The sequence below is a fragment of the Aulonocara sp. 'chitande type north' Nkhata Bay genome, linkage group LG23, assembly GCF_057382095.1.
Source record: "Aulonocara sp. 'chitande type north' Nkhata Bay isolate Kocher_YH1m ecotype deep benthic linkage group LG23, A_spYH_male_GT1.1, whole genome shotgun sequence".
In the NCBI taxonomy this organism is placed as follows: Eukaryota; Metazoa; Chordata; class Actinopteri; order Cichliformes; family Cichlidae; genus Aulonocara; species Aulonocara sp. 'chitande type north' Nkhata Bay.
The window spans coordinates 32198623-32221582 of record NC_141365.1 but is presented as its reverse complement, the minus strand read 5'-3'; the positions used below and the strand labels follow the sequence as shown (position 1 = coordinate 32221582).

At 38.5% G+C, this 22960-nt stretch overlaps 1 long non-coding RNA gene across 10 annotated transcripts; it reads right to left on the bottom strand.

Annotated features, from left to right (window-relative positions):
• Nucleotides 1–7887: 7887 nt before the first annotated feature.
• Nucleotides 7888–18078, bottom strand: LOC147302227 (uncharacterized). 10 transcript variants are annotated; one of them, XR_015127181.1, is made up of 10 exons: nt 17995–18078; nt 17709–17789; nt 15632–16491; nt 15271–15379; nt 15046–15165; nt 14742–14903; nt 10769–10882; nt 9885–10042; nt 9400–9457; nt 7888–8446 (listed from the first exon to the last, which is right to left on the bottom strand). It is a non-coding gene; the product is annotated as an uncharacterized LOC147302227 (long non-coding RNA). The 10 variants fall into 10 exon arrangements; XR_015127180.1 differs by having other exon boundaries at nt 7892–8446; nt 17709–18072; XR_015127179.1 differs by having other exon boundaries at nt 7898–8446; nt 15632–17789.
• Nucleotides 18079–22960: the final 4882 nt, after the last annotated feature.

Genomic DNA, 22960 nt, shown 5'->3' with positions numbered 1-22960 from the left:
GAGTTTCTCACTGTTACATGCATTTGAATGGGAAACTCGCCCCAGACAAAGTATAGGTTTTCATTATGTGAATAATTTTAAAATCTTAGCTCAAACGGCTGCAAAACCTCTTTCTTTCGCCAAGACAATGCGTTTCTCACTGTTACATGCATTTGAATGGGAAACTCGCCTCAGACAAAGTATAGGTTTTCATTATGTGAATAATTTTAAAATCTTAGCTCAAATGGCTTCAAAACCTGTTTGCCCAGCACGGAGATATTGAGTTTTATAAGATAAAGCCATAAACATGTGTATCTGAGTCTTCTATCAAAAGTTACAGCTATTTATATGAAGTTGTACAAAAACGCTTTCTTTCGCCAAGACAGTGCGTTTCTCACTGTTACATGCATTTGAATGGGGAACTCGACCGAAACAAAGTATAGGTTTTCATTATGTGTATAACTTGAAAATCTTAGCTCAAACAGCTGCAAATCCTGTTTTCCCAGCACGGGGACCTTGAGTTTTATAAGAAAAAGCCATAAACATGTGTATCCGAGTCTTCTATCAAAAGTTACAGCTATTTATATGAAGTTGTACAAAAACGCTTTCTTTCGCCAAGACAGTGCGTTTCTCACTGTTACATGCATTTGAATGGGGAACTCGACCGAAACAAAGTATAGGTTTTCATTATGTGAATAATTTTAAAATCTTAGCTCAAACGGCTGCAAAACCTGTTTGCCCAGCACGGGGACCTTGAGTTCTATAAGAAAAAGCCATAAACATGTGTATCCGAGTCTTCTATCAAAAGTTACAGCTATTTATATGAAGTTGTACAAAAACGCTTTCTTTCGCCAAGACAGTGCGTTTCTCACTGTTACATGCATTTGAATGGGGAACTCGACCGAAACAAAGTATAGGTTTTCATTATGTGTATAACTTGAAAATCTTAGCTCAAACAGCTGCAAATCCTGTTTTCCCAGCACGGGGACCTTGAGTTCTATAAGAAAAAGCCATAAACATGTGTATCCGAGTCTTCTATCAAAAGTTACAGCTATTTATATGAAGTTGTACAAAAACGCTTTCTTTCGCCAAGACAGTGCGTTTCTCACTGTTACATGCATTTGAATGGGGAACTCGCCCGAAACAAAGTATAGGTTTTCATTATGTGAATAATTTTAAAATCTTAGCTCAAATGGCTTCAAAACCTGTTTGCCCAGCACGGAGATATTGAGTTTTATAAGATAAAGCCATAAACATGTGTTTCTGAGTCCTCTATCAAAAGTTACAGCTATTTATATGAAGTTGTACAAAAACGCTTTCTTTCGCCAAGACAGTGCGTTTCTCACTGTTACATGCATTTGAATGGGGAACTCGACCGAAACAAAGTATAGGTTTTCATTATGTGTATAACTTGAAAATCTTAGCTCAAACGGCTGCAAAACCTGTTTGCCCAGCACGGAGATATTGAGTTTTATAAGATAAAGCCATAAACATGTGTGTCTGAGTCCTCTATCAAAAGTTACAGCGATTTATATGAAGTTGTTCAAAAACGCTTTATTTCGCCAAGACAGTGTGTTTCTCACTGTTACATGCATTTGAATGGGAAACTCGCCCGAGACAAAGTATAGGTTTTCATTATGTGAATAATTTTAAAATCTTAGCTCAAACGGCTGCAAAACCTGTTTGCCCAGCACGGGGACCTTGAGTTCTATAAGAAAAAGCCATAAACATGTGTATCCGAGTCTTCTATCAAAAGTTACAGCTATTTATATGTAGTTGTACAAAAACGCTTTCTTTCGCCAAGACAGTGCGTTTCTCACTGTTACATGCATTTGAATGGGGAACTCGACCGAAACAAAGTATAGGTTTTCATTATGTGAATAATTTTAAAATCTTAGCTCAAACGGCTGCAAAACCTGTTTGCCCAGCACGGAGATATTGAGTTCTATAAGATAAAGCCATAAACATGTGTGTCTGAGTCTTCTATCAAAAGTTACAGCGATTTATATGAAGTTGTTCAAAAACGCTTTCTTTCGCCAAGACAATGCGTTTCTCACTGTTACATGCATTTGAATGGGAAACTCGCCTCAGACAAAGTATAGGTTTTCATTATGTGAATAATTTTAAAATCTTAGCTCAAACGGCTTCAAAACCTGTTTGCCCAGCACGGAGATATTGAGTTTTATAAGATAAAGCCATAAACATGTGTTTCTGAGTCCTCTATCAAAAGTTACAGCGATTTATATGAAGTTGTTCAAAAACGCTTTCTTTCGCCAAGACAATGCGTTTCTCACGGTTACATGCATTTGAATGGGAAACTCGCCTCAGACAAAGTATAGGTTTTCATTATGTGAATAATTTTAAAATCTTAGCTCAAACGGCTGCAAAACCTGTTTGCCCAGCACGGAGATATTGAGTTCTATAAGATAAAGCCATAAACATGTGTGTCTGAGTCTTCTATCAAAAGTTACAGCGATTTATATGAAGTTGTTCAAAAACGCTTTCTTTCGCCAAGACAATGCGTTTCTCACTGTTACATGCATTTGAATGGGAAACTCGCCTCAGACAAAGTATAGGTTTTCATTATGTGAATAATTTTAAAATCTTAGCTCAAACGGCTGCAAAACCTGTTTGCCCAGCACGGAGATATTGAGTTTTATAAGATAAAGCCATAAACATGTGTTTCTGAGTCCTCTATCAAAAGTTACAGCGATTTATATGAAGTTGTACAAAAACGCTTTATTTCGCCAAGACAATGCGTTTCTCACTGTTACATGCATTTGAATGGGGAACTCGACCGAAACAAAGTATAGGTTTTCATTATGTGAATAATTTTAAAATCTTAGCTCAAATGGCTTCAAAACCTGTTTGCCCAGCACGGAGATATTGAGTTTTATAAGATAAAGCCATAAACATGTGTTTCTGAGTCCTCTATCAAAAGTTACAGCGATTTATATGAAGTTGTTCAAAAACGCTTTCTTTCGCCAAGACAATGCGTTTCTCACGGTTACATGCATTTGAATGGGAAACTCGCCTCAGACAAAGTATAGGTTTTCATTATGTGAATAATTTTAAAATCTTAGCTCAAACGGCTGCAAAACCTGTTTGCCCAGCACGGAGATATTGAGTTTTATAAGATAAAGCCATAAACATGTGTTTCTGAGTCCTCTATCAAAAGTTACAGCGATTTATATGAAGTTGTACAAAAACGCTTTATTTCGCCAAGACAATGCGTTTCTCACTGTTACATGCATTTGAATGGGGAACTCGACCGAAACAAAGTATAGGTTTTCATTATGTGAATAATTTTAAAATCTTAGCTCAAATGGCTTCAAAACCTGTTTGCCCAGCACGGAGATATTGAGTTTTATAAGATAAAGCCATAAACATGTGTTTCTGAGTCCTCTATCAAAAGTTACAGCGATTTATATGAAGTTGTACAAAAACGCTTTATTTCGCCAAGACAATGCGTTTCTCACTGTTACATGCATTTGAATGGGGAACTCGACCGAAACAAAGTATAGGTTTTCATTATGTGTATAACTTGAAAATCTTAGCTCAAACAGCTGCAAATCCTGTTTTCCCAGCACGGGGACCTTGAGTTCTATAAGAAAAAGCCATAAACATGTGTATCCGAGTCTTCTATCAAAAGTTACAGCTATTTATATGAAGTTGTACAAAAACGCTTTCTTTCGCCAAGACAGTGCGTTTCTCACTGTTACATGCATTTGAATGGGAAACTCGCCCCAGACAAAGTATAGGTTTTCATTATGTGAATAATTTTAAAATCTTAGCTCAAACGGCTGCAAAACCTCTTTCTTTCGCCAAGACAATGCGTTTCTCACTGTTACATGCATTTGAATGGGGAACTCGCCTCAGACAAAGTATAGGTTTTCATTATGTGAATAATTTTAAAATCTTAGCTCAAATGGCTTCAAAACCTGATTGCCCAGCACGGAGATATTGAGTTTTATAAGATAAAGCCATAAACATGTGTGTCTGAGTCCTCTATCAAAAGTTACAGCGATTTATATGAAGTTGTTCAAAAACGCTTTATTTCGCCAAGACAGTGTGTTTCTCACGGTTACATGCATTTGAATGGGAAACTCGCCTCAGACAAAGTATAGGTTTTCATTATGTGAATAATTTTAAAATCTTAGCTCAAACGGCTGCAAAACCTGTTTGCCCAGCACGGAGATATTGAGTTCTATAAGATAATGCCATAAACATGTGTGTCTGAGTCTTCTATCAAAAGTTACAGCGATTTATATGAAGTTGTTCAAAAACGCTTTCTTTCGCCAAGACAATGCGTTTCTCACTGTTACATGCATTTGAATGGGAAACTCGCCTCAGACAAAGTATAGGTTTTCATTATGTGAATAATTTTAAAATCTTAGCTCAAACGGCTGCAAAACCTGTTTGCCCAGCACGGAGATATTGAGTTTTATAAGATAAAGCCATAAACATGTGTATCCGAGTCTTCTATCAAAAGTTACAGCTATTTATATGAAGTTGTACAAAAACGCTTTCTTTCGCCAAGACAGTGCGTTTCTCACTGTTACATGCATTTGAATGGGGAACTCGACCGAAACAAAGTATAGGTTTTCATTATGTGTATAACTTGGAAATCTTAGCTCAAACAGCTGCAAATCCTGTTTTCCCAGCACAGGGACCTTCAGTTCTATAAGATAAAGCCATAAACATGTGTATCCGAGTCTTCTATCAAAAGTTATAGCTATTTATATGAAGTTGTACAAAAACGCTTTCTTTCGCCAAGACAGTGCGTTTCTCACTGTTACATGCATTTGAATGGGGAACTCGACCGAAACAAAGTATAGGTTTTCATTATGTGTATAACTTGGAAATCTTAGCTCAAACAGCTGCAAATCCTGTTTTCCCAGCACAGGGACCTTGAGTTCTATAAGATAAAGCCATAAACATGTGTATCCGAGTCTTCTAGCAAAAGTTACAGCTATTTATATGAAGTTGTACAAAAACGCTTTCTTTCGCCAAGACAGTGCATTTCTCACTGTTACATGCATTTGAATGGGAAACTCGTCTGAAAAAAAGTATAGGTTTTCATTATGTGAATAATTTTAAAATCTTAGCTCAAATGGCTTCAAAACCTGTTTGCCCAGCACGGAGATATTGAGTTTTATAAGATAAAGCCATAAACATGTGTGTCTGAGTCCTCTATCAAAAGTTACAGCGATTTATATGAAGTTGTTCAAAAACGCTTTATTTCGCCAAGACAGTGTGTTTCTCACGGTTACATGCATTTGAATGGGAAACTCGCCTCAGACAAAGTATAGGTTTTCATTATGTGAATAATTTTAAAATCTTAGCTCAAACGGCTGCAAAACCTGTTTGCCCAGCACGGAGATATTGAGTTCTATAAGATAAAGCCATAAACATGTTTGTCTGAGTCTTCTATCAAAAGTTACAGCGATTTATATGAAGTTGTTCAAAAACGCTTTATTTCGCCAAGACAATGCGTTTCTCACTGTTACATGCATTTGAATGGGAAACTCACCCGAGACAAAGTATAGGTTTTCATTATGTGAATAATTTTAAAATCTTAGCTCAAACGGCTGCAAAACCTGTTTGCCCAGCACGGAGATATTGAGTTTTATAAGATAAAGCCATAAACATGTGTGTCTGAGTCTTCTATCAAAAGTTACAGCGATTTATATGAAGTTGTTCAAAAACGCTTTCTTTCGCCAAGACAATGCGTTTCTCACTGTTACATGCATTTGAATGGGAAACTCGCCTCAGACAAAGTATAGGTTTTCATTATGTGAATAATTTTAAAATCTTAGCTTAAATGGCTTCAAAACCTGTTTGCCCAGCACGGAGATATTGAGTTTTATAAGATAAAGCCATAAACATGTGTTTCTGAGTCCTCTATCAAAAGTTACAGCGATTTATATGAAGTTGTTGAAAAACGCTTTATTTCGCCAATACAATGCGTTTCTCACTGTTACATGCATTTGAATGGGAAACTCACCCGAGACAAAGTATAGGTTTTCATTATGTGAATAATTTTAAAATCTTAGCTCAAACGGCTGCAAAACCTGTTTGCCCAGCACGGAGATATTGAGTTTTATAAGATAAAGCCATAAACATGTGTGTCTGAGTCTTCTATCAAAAGTTACAGCGATTTATATGAAGTTGTTCAAAAACGCTTTCTTTCGCCAAGACAATGCGTTTCTCACTGTTACATGCATTTGAATGGGAAACTCGCCTGAAAAAAAGTATAGGTTTTCATTATGTGAATAATTTTAAAATCTTAGCTCAAACGGCTGCAAAACCTCTTTCTTTCGCCAAGACAATGCGTTTCTCACTGTTACATGCATTTGAATGGGAAACTCGCCTCAGACAAAGTATAGGTTTTCATTATGTGAATAATTTTAAAATCTTAGCTCAAACGGCTGCAAAACCTGTTCTGTTTGCCCAGCACGGGGATATTGAGTTCTATAAGATAAAGCCATAAACATGTGTGTCTGAGTCTTCTATCAAAAGTTACAGCGATTTATATGAAGTTGTTCAAAAACGCTTTATTTCGCCAAGACAGTCTGTTTCTCACTGTTACATGCATTTGAATGGGAAACTCGCCTGAAACAAAGTATAGGTTTTCATTATGTGAATAATTTTAAAATCTTAGCTCAAACGGCTGCAAAACCTGTTTGCCCAGCACGGGGATATTGAGTTCTATAAGATAAAGCCATAAACATGTTTGTCTGAGTCTTCTATCAAAAGTTACAGCGATTTATATGAAGTTGTTCAAAAACGCTTTATTTCGCCAAGACAATGCGTTTCTCACTGTTACATGCATTTGAATGGGAAACTCGCCTGAAACAAAGTATAGGTTTTCATTATGTGAATAATTTTAAAATCTTAGCTCAAACGGCTGCAAAACCTGTTCTGTTTGCCCAGCACGGGGATATTGAGTTCTATAAGATAAAGCCATAAACATGTTTGTCTGAGTCTTCTATCAAAAGTTACAGCGATTTATATGAAGTTGTTCAAAAACGCTTTATTTCGCCAAGACAATGCGTTTCTCACTGTTACATGCATTTGAATGGGAAACTCGCCTGAAACAAAGTATAGGTTTTCATTATGTGAATAATTTTAAAATCTTAGCTCAAACGGCTGCAAAACCTGTTCTGTTTGCCCAGCACGGGGATATTGAGTTCTATAAGATAAAGCCATAAACATGTTTGTCTGAGTCTTCTATCAAAAGTTACAGCGATTTATATGAAGTTGTTCAAAAACGCTTTATTTTGTCAAGACAGTGGGTTTTAGAGTCTTCATCATTAAATCTCTGGTCGCTTCATTTTTCTATCCTATATCAGATATTTTAAAGGTTATCTTAGGTAAAGTTCCATTCTCATGGTGAGGCAAAGTGCTTTATGTGTGTGTGTGCCCGTGTCATGAACGGCTATAAAAGGCCTATAATTAAAGAACAAAGCGGGGTTTGAGTTCGAGTTGCGGCAGACTGTCACTACTTGTAAATGGAACGCAGCCTTCCTACGGCGGACAGCTAATAACAGGAATCGGACGCGGTCCAGCCAAGTCCACAGCAACCACCATAGCAACCGCCTAGCATGACCTTAAAAACATATTCTGTCTTCATAACTATCAAAATCGTGAAATGATTTGCAAAGTGTGAAAGTGTTACAGCTGCAGAGAGCTATGGCGGTATCTATGGAAGCTGTTTACATAGCTAATAATATACGATGTAACCATGGAGACAGTCAGTCACTTGAGCTAGCGGTGCATGTTTACTACAGTGAATAAGGTGATTGAGTGCACAGCGTCCACACTCTGCAGGGGGTAAAGACATTACTTCAATATTGTTTTATATTGATATATATTAGCCTTCTGTTGACCATCACCTCAGGTTCACCATTACAGTTTCAGATTACAGATGCACACTGTCTAAACACATTCAAAAACTCATGTCTCAGAAATAAGCACAGCTGTTCATGTTTGTCATTAGAGTTTTATTTGTAAGAAAATTATGAACTTCATATTGTGCATTAAATAAAAGAACATTTCACAACTCTGAGTCAACAGAAACAGGTAACAGAAATGTCTCTAATGTGTACAGTGTAGTGTAAGCATTAAAAGATCATAAAGGAAAAACTAACATTTATGTGAAACTAATTGTAATAAAAAATGAGCAGGTGCTTTATAGATTTAAAAGAAAGAATCTGAAAACAACACTTTTTTGGTCTAAGTGATCAAAGTAGAAAACAGAACTGATGTTCAAGAACAAACCGTAGCTGCACTAATATTACACATCTCGATCGTTGTACTGAACAGACATGTTGCTTTTAAAACCACATGCAGTGTGTGACCATGACTGTTCACTGAGACCATGAACGCCACTTCGCTGAAGCATTCTTCTTCTTCTTCTTGCCATTAAATTGGAAGCAGAAGCAGCACGAGCTGATTTGATCTACTGAAAGGAAAAAGCAGAACATCTGAGTTGAAACCAGTCAGCTGAAATCATTAAGACAGGAACAAATTCAATGCAGTGTCTCAAGTGGCTTAGCCTGTTACAACTGTTGATACAAGCTAAATACGGTTAACACACAGTGTCAGGGAGCTCCAGTGTGGGAACTAGTGGCTTTAGGTTTGTAGTCATTTAACTTTCATCCATTCATTCATTTAATTCAGGAGGAAGAAATGCCAGGTTGGTGCAGGCTGGTTACATGCATTTGGTCCCATGCTGTCTTTAATTAAATGACTTGGTTCATTTTATGGCTGGGCTGTATGTGGGGTTATATCATGTTATTTGGGCAGGAGTACCTGTCCCCTGTTAGACTTAGAAAGTTTCTCCATAAGTAGAGTTTCTAACTCTTCTAGCACATCTGTGGCTGACAGCTTTTTGGTGGCTCTTTTTACCCCACACTGGTTGTGAGTGTGTAAATAGCCCCACTAGTTATTTTGGGTTGCAGTTAACTAGGGAGGAAGGGGTGGGTATGCCATGATTAGGTGAATAACAATTATATGTGATACATAAATTTCACAATGCATGCATATATCTCTATCAATTAAACCTGGCCTGAGGGCTGCCATTTTTTACATTCAGTTATTTCTCTTAGAAATGTTGGAACTAAATAATGAATGTGTTACAGTTAAAGTGAAACACTGGTCAGTGTAAATGGCTCATTGGGACACAGAAACCTTTAAATTAAACCTGATATCTAGTGTCAAACAATATCAAAGCTGTAAAAGATGTTTACATTCAGAATTTATAAAACTATGATTGTAAATAAATTCAAACAAGTGAGCTTTTCTCTTTGTGCTGAATATCAACACTGTGGTTTCTTAGACTGTAAGCTGTACTTTAGTGCAACCAGTTGCAGAAGCTGCCACTCCAAATGTCTTTTGATAACAAGAAAAAAATACCTTTTCAGTACACGGCCTGAAGTTCTTCTCCGAAATCTTCTGCAATCGGCTTTGTCTGCTGGTTTGAAGACAATAAACCATAAAAAAGATGATTTAGTCACTTTGTCTGTGTCATGCAGCTCGAATGTGTCGTGTAACGATGTTGAATAGCCGTCGTTATCCCTCTGCTGCGTCAGTAGGATTGTACTGTACAGCATCTCATTGATATGTGAGGAATGCTAATGTAACACGATAACAGACTTACATCATTAAAATATAAAGTGCAGGAGATATTTAGATATTTTTTATATTTATATTACATTTTATAGCTGACGGATATTACTAAATAGATAGAATTTACTAAATAGCTGGATGAACATGAAAAATATGTCTATAATAACAAATGACCATGAGAGCCAGTAGAATTAATTCAGCTGGACACTCAAAAGACGTCCTTAAATGCTCTTTAAGTGGCAGAACAGATGAACAAACAGTTAATCGCTTACTTGAGATGAAATCTGCTCAGCTACTTTGAAAACAGCTTCTAACTGGTTCCTCCTTTAACAGGATGACTGCTCAGGGGTAAGGCCATCATGCAATCCAGCAACCTTTATGGTTCTGCTTTGATTCACCAGGAACTATTAGGGAAACCTTCCAGCGCCTCCTGTGAAAGACACAGGCATAAACACACAAACATTTATTAACATGTTCCACAGTGTTCCAGTTTGATTTTCTTATCCTGTGGACAACAACGTACATGGATGCAGGTTTATTGTTAACTTTTGTAAGGTTTATTTAATGAACATATCCAGCTGCAGCTCCACTGTGATCCTGAACTGGATAAGCACTTAAGAAAATGTGTCAATAAATGGACAAACATCAACTTACTATATTTATCCAAACAGACGGGACCAATAATGCTTCGCTGAGTTAGAGACTTTAACAGACTCTTCTATGTAAGAATGTCTCGTGCTGATATACCTGCAAACTTGACAACAAAGGTTTTTCAGACTACATGTAGCTGTCCTCTATGTCAGCTAACACATTTACATTTATGTCACACTTATTTCTGCTTTCCCATTTTATAATTATTACTTACATTTTGATTAGATACCTTGAGTTTGTAAATGATCAGATTACATAATTGGAATACAATGTATCCAATTCAGGGTTGTGGGAGGATGAAGCCTATCCCAGCTGATACAGGACAAAGACAGGCTGCCAGTTTATTGCAGGGCTAATACAACATGTGTAACAGAAAATCCACTTAAATGTTTGATATTTCTTATAATAATCATAATTATGACTATTATTTAAAGGTTTCTTCATAAATACATTTTGATTTTTTATAACCCCTAAAATATAAACCTGAGCTGTTTCAGATTCTGACCTCTGACCTCAGTGACCTGGCTGTGTCCTCACTGCAGCTCCCTCTTGGAAGTACGTCTGCTTCTTGTCTTCCCCCAGTGTTGACCGCCTGATATCAAGATATCACGTACTGTAACTGAGGAACAAAAAAGGACAAACACTTGCCTTCATTTAAAAGTACATTCATACAGAGATAATCTATGGAAACACACTAGTTCACAGTTTGGGAGGAACCAGTTCCTGTGAAACATTTCTGTATATGAACATCATGTGGAGAATGAATGAAATGAGTTCTTCAGGTGACTCAGCAGTCCCACACTGACAAATGAAATCTAGTTAAACTATTAAGCATATTTGCTCTTCTGAAATCTGTGTTAAACAACAACAAACATAAATTAGTAACAAAAACTACAGCTGAGTATAGGCTTTACAAACCACCAGCAGCCATAATGCTAAATTTTAATCTTCAAATGTTTCTGAGCTGTCTTCAACCTGCTTTTAGCACATTAAAGTCTCAATAAATAAAGTCAATGCAGACTCAATCCTAAATGTTCAGCACACAGAGACACAGAGGTACTGTTTAAAGTTTAGTGTTAACTTGAGTCACTGATCATTCACAGTATTACAGAGTCTGGCAGTCTTTGCATGATGTCCACGTCACTGTAAGTTTCTAGCTGACTCTCAGGTGTGCCAGCAGGAAAGAGTAATAATAACCTGCATCCTGAGGTTTGTCATGCAGGATTAAAGGAGCCAAGCTTTGTTCACACAGCTAGGATTGTATTTTACACTGACCCTGGGTCAGTATCAACTTCAAGAAGACAGCTGTAACTGTTGATAGAAGAATCACACACACATATTTATGGCTTTGCCTTATAGAATTCAGCATCTCAGTGCTCAGGAAATAGGTTTTGCAGCTGTTTGAGCTAAGATTTTCAAGTTATTCACAAATTAAAACCTATACTTTGTGTCGGGCAAGAACTAAATTCAAATGCATGTAACAGTGAGAAACGCGTTTCTCATCAACTTCATAGAGCTTGCTGTAACTTTTGATAGAAGACTCAGACAAACATATTCATGGCTTTATCTTATAGACTTCAATATCCCCCCAATGTGTGTGTGAGTCTTCTCTCAAAATTTACAGCTGTCTTTATGAAGTTTATGGAAAAACGCTTTATTTCACCACGTTAGTGCGTTTCTCGCTATTACATGCATTTGAATGGAGTTCTCGCCCGACACAAAGTATAGGTTTTCAATTTGTGAATAACTTGAAAATCTTAGCTCAAACAGCTGCAAAACCTATTTCCTCAGCACGGAGATGCTGAATTCTATAAGGCAAAGCCATAAATATGTGTGTGTGTGAGTCCTCTATCAAAAGTTACAGCTGTCTTCATGAAGTTGATACTGACCCAGGGTCAGTGTAAAATACAAGTTATTCACATAATGAAAACTTATACTTTGTTTCGTGCAAGAACTCCATTCAAATGCATGTAATAGTCAGAAACGCACTGTCTCGGCGAAATGAAGCCTTTTTGTACAACTTCATGAAGTTAGCTGTAACTTTTGATAAAAGGCTCAAAGCAGAGGGATAACGACGGCTATTCAACATCGTTACACGACACATTCGAGCTGCATGACGCAGACAAAGTGACTAAATCATCTTTTTTGTGGTTTATTGTCTTCAAACCAGCAGACAAAGCCGATTGCAGAAGATGTCGGAGAAGAACTTCAGGCCGTGTACTGAAAAGGTATTTTTTTCTTGTTATCAAAAGACATTTGGAGTGGCAGCTTCTGCAACTGGTTGCACTAAAGTACAGCTTACAGTCTAAGAAACCACAGTGTTGATATTCAGCACAAAGAGAAAAGCTCACTTGTTTGAATTTATTTACAATCATAGTTTTATAAATTCTGAATGTAAACATCTTTTACAGCTTTGATATTGTTTGACACTAGATATCAGGTTTAATTTAAAGGTTTCTGTGTCCCAATGAGCCATTTACACTGACCAGTGTTTCACTTTAACTGTAACACATTCATTATTTAGTTCCAACATTTCTAAGAGAAATAACTGAATGTAAAAAATGGCAGCCCTCAGGCCAGGTTTAATTGATAGAGATATATGCATGCATTGTGAAATTTATGTATCACATATAATTGTTATTCACCTAATCATGGCATACCCACCCCTTCCTCCCTAGTTAACTGCAACCCAAAATAACTAGTGGGGCTATTTACACACTCACAACCAGTGTGGGGTAAAAAGAGCCACCAAAAAGCTGTCAGCCACAGATGTGCTAGAAGAGTTAGAAACTCTACTTATGGAGAAACTTTCTAAGTCTAACAGGGGACAGGTACTCCTGCCCAAATAACATGATATAACCCCACATACAGCCCAGCCATAAAATGAACCAAGTCATTTAATTAAAGACAGCATGGGACCAAATGCATGTAACCAGCCTGCACCAACCTGGCATTTCTTCCTCCTGAATTAAACGAATGAATGGATGAAAGTTAAATGACTACAAACCTAAAGCCACTAGTTCCCACACTGGAGCTCCCTGACACTGTGTGTTAACCGTATTTAGCTTGTATCAACAGTTGTAACAGGCTAAGCCACTTGAGACACTGCATTGAATTTGTTCCTGTCTTAATGATTTCAGCTGACTGGTTTCAACTCAGATGTTCTGCTTTTTCCTTTCAGTAGATCAAATCAGCTCGTGCTGCTTCTGCTTCCAATTTAATGGCAAGAAGAAGAAGAAGAATGCTTCAGCGAAGTGGCGTTCATGGTCTCAGTGAACAGTCATGGTCACACACTGCATGTGGTTTTAAAAGCAACATGTCTGTTCAGTACAACGATCGAGATGTGTAATATTAGTGCAGCTACGGTTTGTTCTTGAACATCAGTTCTGTTTTCTACTTTGATCACTTAGACCAAAAAAGTGTTGTTTTCAGATTCTTTCTTTTAAATCTATAAAGCACCTGCTCATTTTTTATTACAATTAGTTTCACATAAATGTTAGTTTTTCCTTTATGATCTTTTAATGCTTACACTACACTGTACACATTAGAGACATTTCTGTTACCTGTTTCTGTTGACTCAGAGTTGTGAAATGTTCTTTTATTTAATGCACAATATGAAGTTCATAATTTTCTTACAAATAAAACTCTAATGACAAACATGAACAGCTGTGCTTATTTCTGAGACATGAGTTTTTGAATGTGTTTAGACAGTGTGCATCTGTAATCTGAAACTGTAATGGTGAACCTGAGGTGATGGTCAACAGAAGGCTAATATATATCAATATAAAACAATATTGAAGTAATGTCTTTACTCCCTGCAGAGTGTGGACGCTGTGCACTCAATCACCTTATTCACTGTAGTAAACATGCACCGCTAGCTCAAGTGACTGACTGTCTCCATGGTTACATCGTATATTATTAGCTATGTAAACAGCTTCCATAGATACCGCCATAGCTCTCTGCAGCTGTAACACTTTCACACTTTGCAAATCATTTCACGATTTTGATAGTTATGAAGACAGAATATGTTTTTAAGGTCATGCTAGGCGGTTGCTATGGTGGTTGCTGTGGACTTGGCTGGACCGCGTCCGATTCCTGTTATTAGCTGTCCGCCGTAGGAAGGCTGCGTTCCATTTACAAGTAGTGACAGTCTGCCGCAACTCGAACTCAAACCCCGCTTTGTTCTTTAATTATAGGCCTTTTATAGCCGTTCATGACACGGGCACACACACACATAAAGCACTTTGCCTCACCATGAGAATGGAACTTTACCTAAGCTAACCTTTAAAATATCTGATATAGGATAGAAAAATTGAAGCAACCAGAGATTTAATGATGAAGACTCTGGGTTCTGTAGTGACCTGAATGACTCTTTGCATACAATTTATTGAAGAGGACTTTAGAATGCACTTTACATTTAGACTGTTGCTGTTTAATTTTTTACATTGTTGCGGTGTTATGTCATGAATAAAGTTCACCTGCTGGGGGTTTGATGGATCAGATCATCATAATCAATGGGTCCTGAGGTTGGCGGGACTGTCTCTGGTGATGTCACCATGAAGGAACAGCATCTGGCACGTGTTGCTGAAACATCCCAGTACACTGGTGTAGTTTCCTCTCCAGCTGTTTGACATTTGACACTTCAACATTAAGGAGAAGAAGAAGAAACAGTGTTAGGTCAGGTGACCACATGGTTTCTAAAGTAACTGACAGGAAGTAACCAGGCCGTTAGAAATGGATGGCATGTGTTTAGAGTTACTGGAGTTGGGTAACTCTACTTACCAAAAGCAGAAGCACACAGATGAAGGATCAGATGCTGAATGTTGCAGGAACATGCTCGTGCGGTGGTCATTCAGTGCTGCTCCGGCAGGTTAGACAGTCCAAGACTGATATACTGCCCATCTGAGAGTTTGAAAACACACATGCAAAGATTTATTTTGTATTACAGTCAAAGTTGGATGTTCATTTTTGTCCTTTAAAAATGTTTGTGTATTTGAAAGCGCTAACATTTAAGGATGACTTGGATCGTCTCCTTTAAAGGGGAGACAAGTGTATCCACTGATCCACGTCACTTTACCTGGATGATGACTCCTCTCCCCCTCACTCAGAAACGCTCCTAATATAACCAAGCAAATAAATAATATTGAAGATTTACTTACATCATTACAAAAACAGGAAAAACATCTCCCTTTGATTCTATTTCTCCATTCCTGCTGAACATCAGGCAACAAATATCTCAATAAATCACAGTAAAATGTAAAGCACATGTTTTCTCTGCTTTGTCTAACCTCTGCAGAGCCTCTGTCAAGAAAAACATATCTGTAAGCATAAAACAAATATACATTTCATAACACGTCACTGGACAAACCTCGGTCAGTTGATTTCCTCTGTGCAGTGTAGACGAACATCAGTCAGCAAGTCAAGGTGGTGAGATGGACTGGTGTCCTTTGTGACTCTGCTGGTTCTTCTGAGGAAATACCACCGTCTCTCCACACCGTCACCATCTGTGAGCACAAACTGCTGCTCTGCTCTGCCAGCATGTAGGAAATCACATATCACACACACAGGGGTGAAGAAACATTAGAACTCAACTTTGGATACTTTAGATCTAAACAGATCAAAGTAGCTCTTAGCTTCAACAATCAGTGAACAGACAAACAATGATACCATACTGATTCTGTATGAATACAATATGGTATTTTCAATACAGGTGTCAAATTAATTTACTAAAACTAATACAGATATATGTATTTTTTTTTTTATAAATTCGTTTGCTAAATTATAAGAATATATATTTTTTCATTTAACAATTGCAACTGAAAGAAATTAAATATTGAACAAAAATATATTGTCACATTCTGAGCATGCTCAGCATGCTGACAGACTTGAAGTTGCTACAGATTTTAAGAAGTGATAATTATAGGGAAAAAACTTCTCTTTTTCATCCGTTTAATCAAACATTTGATGCCTTAGATGTCTCAGTCCTATAGCATTCTGCAACTACAACTAAGCTGAAGCTTGGATTTGGCTGCAGGTGCCCTGTACATCCTTCTCAACATGTGGGTACCATTTAATCACACTTCTTCCTGAGCTTTGCTTCGTCACAAGACCAAAGGTGGCATCCCGTGTCACGGTCATATCATCATCCAGAAGAAACATTTGAAGAAACATCATGGAGAAGAAACATTTACACGCCTCCCGGTTTTGTTTTCTGATCCTGCAAAAAGACTGAGGACAACAAAGCCCAGAGAACACGAGATACACAACATCCAACATTCAGACTCAACAGCCTCCATAAATGAAGAGCACCAGGTTGGTTCAGTTATAGTAGATGTCATGGAATTTTTTAAATAAAGTCTGCAACACAGAAAGAGCTGTGATCATGCTATTTATTACTGTGCACAGGAGAGCAAACACACATCAAACATCACAGTTCAGTCATGTCAGCTCTGCCACTTCACGTGTCTCGCTATGAAACCTAACGGATCAATGGTTATGCTGTTTTGTGCCCTTGACGTTATCAGCACCTGTAAAGGGAGTTGTTTTCTCAAACTGCTGAAGTAAGTTCATCTAGTTTTAGAAACCTTCATTGAACAGTCTATAACAGTGTCACAACTAAGCATATGCATAAGCACTTAAATGCTTTAAATGAGAATAACATAAAATTTCTATTACAGGAGCTAGAGCCTGTCCCAGTAGTCATAGGTAGAGCACACCTGGACAGGTCACCAGTCTGTCAGAGGACTAACACAGATGCAGCCTGACTCAATCCTAAATGTTCAGCACACAGAGACACAGAGGTACCGTTTAAAGTTTAGTGTTAACTTGAGTCACTGATCATTCGCAGTATTACAGAGTCTGGCAGTCTTTGCATGATGTCCACGTCACTGTAAGTTTCTAGCTGACTCTCAGGTGTGACAGGTGTGCCAGCAGGAAAGAGTAATAATAGCCTGCATCCTGAGGTTTTTCATGCAGGATTAAAGGAGCCAGGCTTTGTTCACACAGCTAGGATTGTATTTTACACTGACCCTGGGTCAGTATAAGTATCATACAGTTTAAACGAAGCACTGAAACTTGCACATATTTATTACAGATGCACTGAAGCTAATCGAGATATTTGCTGTCAGTCTGTGGCTGCGATTAAACACTTTACTGGAAACTTTATTAACTAGTAACTTCGTCAGTCATGACAGAAGCTAATATTTCTGTGCTAACATCGTTTAAACAGTAACAGCTTTACTCCAATATAAGCTAACGTTTACACCGTAACTTTAAGCTAGCACCATAAAGACGGTAAAACACGTAATAACATCTACAAATGCATCTTAAAGCTGTTATATTAGCACTCGGTGTATTACTAACATAACCACATTAACATTATTGACACTCGCTGGTCTGACTTTTAATAGTCATTCTATAAATGCTGTCCGTTTAAACGGTCTTACCTGTACACACTCCTGTATCCACCGGATTGCAGCCAGAGTGGATTCTGGAGTCTTCCCACGCTCCTGTTAGTGATCCTCCATCTGGATGGATGATAACAACCTTCTGAACAATCTAGCAGGAGATGGTCCATATCTAGGGGATATGGACTGACAACAGCCGAAGCGGGTGAATAAAGTCACCCAGTCGCTAGCTGTGCGATTACCCAGCATACACCAGCACAATATTAGGCACAGCACCACCATAGACATTTTCAGTGGTTTTGAATGCAGGACATGGTTATCTTACCTTGTAAAATGCATGACAATAAAACAGCTAACCACCATAAAATGGTATTGTGTATGTATGTATGTGCATGTGTGTGTGTGTGTGTGTGAGAGAGAGAGAGAGAGAGAGAGGGGGGGGGGAGAGAGATCAAAGGCGTGCGCTTATGTTTTTTCTTGATCAAGAGTGTGCCTCCTCTCTCTTATTGGATGTATGGTATAGCATGTTTATTCAGGTGCACCTTTGAAGTCTATGAGAATACTTTGCAGCCTGGTCTGAGTGGTCATTTCTGCACAGACACAATGAAGCGTGCACTCAGTTTAGAGGAGGCTGTTGCTGCAGTTTTGCACTCTCCACAAGCAGTGGAGATACTTCTGACAGCGAAGAAGAATTTTTGCCAGGCACCGAGGAGCTTTGCAGCTCATGTGCGGAGGAGGAGAAGGAGAAGGAGGAAGAAGAGCAGGAGGAAGAGACAAGACTGGAGGATGGCCAGTGGAGATCTAAAAATGGAGAAATCATGTGGCAACCCACACACGAAGAGGTCCTGCCATTTTTTCCTCCCCCCATTTTAACCCCAGGACCAACCCATTATGCAATTCGTATAGGATCAGCAGCCCTGTGAGCACTTTCCATCTTTTTTTTGCAGAGGACATTATGCAGCTAATCCTGCATTTCACCAACCTGCAGGGGCAACAGGTCAGTAAAAGACTGGAAGGACATAGATGAGGAGTTGCAGGCTTACATGGGGCTTGTGATGCTGGCTGGCCTGTACAGGTCTCAACATGAAACGACAACAAGCCTGTGAAATGGGGAGACAGGGCTCTTCTGTTTCATGCTACCATGTCAAAAAAAAATGATTTGAGCAAATTAATCGGGCAGTAAGATTCGATGATCGTCTCTCCCGTCCAGGTCGCTAGGGGGGGGGGGGGGGGGGGGGGGGGGGGCAAGGCTGTGGTTTCCTACATCCCCAAGCAAAGAAAAAAGGTTGTCTTATTGAGCACCAGGCACCGTGAGCTACAAGTCCAGGACTCTGGGAAGAGAAAGCCCCACATCATCCTGGATTATAACAAATGCAAAGGGACTGTGGATCATTTGGACCAGGTAAGCACAATTATAAGTAATTTATTTGCCAAATTGTTTACCGTTTCTCATTGTTATAACTGATAAAGTCAGATAATGTGATTATAATAGTTTTGATATGAGATGATAGTCTTAGACTATGATAGTTTTGATAGTTACAGTAAGGAGGGGGGGGGGGGGGGGGTCCAGTTTGACGCCCACAGGCAGGAAGAATCTCTTGCTTATGGCTGTATAAATCTGTTCATGTCACCTGATCATTTCTTTTTGTTTTGCAGGTTTGTGGCAACTACTCCTGCCGTAGAAGGACACGTAGGTGGCCCATGTGTCTGTTCTACCACATGATCGAGGTAAGCTGCTATAATGCTTTCATTCAAGACAGCTGTAACTTTTGATAGAAGACGCATATAAACATATTTATGGCTTTATCTTATAAAGTTCGATATCCCCGTGTTGAGCAAACAGGTTTTGCAGCTGTTTGATCTAAGATTTTCAAGTTATTCACAAAATGAATACCTATACTTTGTTTCGTGCGACAACTCCATTCAAATGCATGTAATAGTCAGAAACGCACTGTCTTGGCGAAATAAAGCGTTTACAACTTCATGAAGACAGCTCTAACTTTTGATAGGAGACTCAGATATGCGTATTTATGGCTTTATCTGATCGAATTCAATATCCCCGTGTTGAGCAAACAGAGCTAAGATTTTCAAGTTATTCACAAGATGAAAACCTATACTTTGTTTCGTGCGAGAACTCCATTCAAATGCATGTAATAGTCAGAAACGCACGGTCTCGGCGAAATAAAGTGTTTTTGTACAGCTTGAAGTTACCTGTAACTTTTGATAGAAGGCTCAGACACACATCAATATGGCTTTGCCTTATACAATTCAGCATCTCCGTGCTGGGGAAACAGGTTTTGCAGCTGTTTGAGCCAAGAGCTTCCAGTTATTGAAAAAATGAAAGCCTATACTTTGTTTCGTGCGAGAACTCCATTCAAATGCATGTAAAAGTCAGAAACGCACTGTCTCGGCGAAATAAAGGGTTTACAACTTCATGAAGACAGCTGTAACTTTTGATAGGAAACTCAGATATACGTATTTATGGCTTTATCTTATAGAATTCAATATCCCCGTTGAGCAAACAGTTTTAAAGCTATTTGAGCTAAGATTTTTAAGTTATTCACAAAATAAAAAGCTATACTTTGTTTCGTGTGAGAACTCCATTTATGTTACGCCCCTAATCTAGGCGTGTAGGGACGCACATAAGGTTGGAGGAGAGAGATACAAATCCCCGCCCTGGTTCCCAAGCCAAACATCCAAACCAGTTGTGAGTAAAAAAAAGGTGATTTTATTTAAGGACAAGAAGCATAGCTCCAGGGTGAGCCCAGGCCAAAATAATAAACAAAACCAACTAAGACCCACCAGCAAAGACTAACTAAACCCTAGGAAAGAAAAAGAACAAACAAATGACAGAGCTATCCCTCGCTCCCTGACCAAGAAAACAGGAGAAAACGATTCCAAAAGAAAAGGCAGCTCACCCCTTCCGCTTCAGCCCACGAGTGCCTAAGCTCTCAGCTAATGCACTAGGAGCGGCTTTTACAATTCACCCTCACACAAATACACAAGATAAGCACAGGCTGGGAAAACCATGGTCAGGACCGCCACGGCTGTCAGGCTACTCGCTCGTTGCACACACTCTCTCCCTCTCTCCCCTCTGGAGCTGTCAGAGCGGCTTTTTGAACGTGGTCACCTGTTCCATGGTCCAATCAGCTGCTCACTACTCTTCATTAGGGGAGGGACCTGTAAAGTGTCTTAAACACAGTAAAGAGACACGTCTCGCATGTAATAGTCAGAAACGCACTATCTTTGCAAAATAAAGCCTTTTTGTACAACTTCATGAAGTTAGCTGTAACTTTTGATAGAAGATTCAGATTTACGTAGTTATGGCTTTATCTTATAATATTCAGTATCCCCGTGTTGAGCAAACAGGTTTGAGCTAAGATTTTCGAGTTATTCACATAATGAAAACCTATACTTTGTTTCGTGCGAGAACTGCATTCAAATGCATGTAATAGTCAGAAACGCACTGTCTCGGCGAAATAAAGTGTTTTTGTACAGCTTCATGAAGACAGCTGTAACTTTTGATAGAAGGCTCAGATTGATGTATTTATGGTTTTATCTTATAGAATTCAATATCCCCGTGCTGGGAAAACAAAACAGGTTTTGCAGCTGTTTGAGCTAAGATTTTCAAGTTATACACATAATGAAAACCTATACTTTGTTTCGGTGAGTTCCCCATTCAAATGCATGTAACAGTGAGAAACGCACTGTCTTGGCGAAATAAAGCGTTTTTGTACAACTTCATATAAATAGCTGTAACTTTTGATAGAAGACTCGGATACACATGTTTATGGCTTTATCTTATAGAACTCAAGGTCCCCGTGCTGGGAAAAAAGAACAGGTTTTGCAGCCGTTTGAGCTAAGATTTTAAAATTATTCACATAATGAAAACCTATACTTTGTTTCGGGCGAGTTCCCCATTCAAATGCATGCAACAGTGAGAAACGCACTGTCTTGGCGAAATAAAGCGTTTTTGAACAACTTCATATAAATAGCTGTAACTTTTGATAGAAGACTCAGACAAACATGTTTATGGCTTTATCTTATAGAACTCAAGGTCCCCGTGCTGGGAAAACAAAACAGGTTTTGCAGCTGTTTGAGCTAAGATTTTCAAGTTATACACATAATGAAAACCTATACTTTGTTTCGGTCGAGTTCCCCATTCAAATGCATGTAACAGTGAGAAACGCACTGTGTTGGCGAAAGAAAGCGTTTTTGTACAACTTCATATAAATAGCTGTAACTTTTGATAGAAGACTCGGATACACATGTTTATGGCTTTATCTTATAGAACTCAAGGTCCCCGTGCTGGGAAAAAAGAACAGGTTTTGCAGCTGTTTGAGCTAAGATTTCCAAGTTATACACATAATGAAAACCTATACTTTGTTTCGGGCGAGTTCCCCATTCAAATGCATGTAACAGTGAGAAACGCACTGTCTTGGCGAAAGAAAGCGTTTTTGTACAACTTCATATAAATAGCTGTAACTTTTGATAGAAGACTCAGACACACATGTTTATGGCTTTATCTTATAGAACTCAAGGTCCCCGTGCTGGGAAAACAGGATTTGCAGCTGTTTGAGCTAAGATTTCCAAGTTATACACATAATGAAAACCTATACTTTGTTTCGGTCGAGTTCCCCATTCAAATGCATGTAACAGTGAGAAACGCACTGTCTTGGCGAAAGAAAGCGTTTTTGTACAACTTCATATAAATAGCTGTAACTTTTGATAGAAGACTCAGACAAACATGTTTATGGCTTTATCTTATAGAACTCAAGGTCCCCGTGCTGGGAAAACAGGATTTGCAGCTGTTGGAGCTAAGATTTTCAGTTATACACATAATGAAAACCTATACTTTGTTTCGGTCGAGTTCCCCATTCAAATGCATGTAACAGTGAGAAACGCACTGTCTTGGCGAAAGAAAGCGTTTTTGTACAACTTCATATAAATAGCTGTAACTTTTGATAGAAGACTCAGACAAACATGTTTATGGCTTTATCTTATACAACTCAAGGTCCCCGTGCTGGGAAAACAGGTTTTGCAGCTGTTTGAGCTAAGATTTCCAAGTTATACACATAATGAAAACCTATACTTTGTTTCGGTCGAGTTCCCCATTCAAATGCATGTAACAGTGAGAAACGCACTGTCTTGGCGAAAGAAAGCGTTTTTGTACAACTTCATATAAATAGCTGTAACTTTTGATAGAAGACTCAGACAAACATGTTTATGGCTTTATCTTATAGAACTCAAGGTCCCCGTGCTGGGAAAACAGGGTTTGCAGCTGTTGGAGC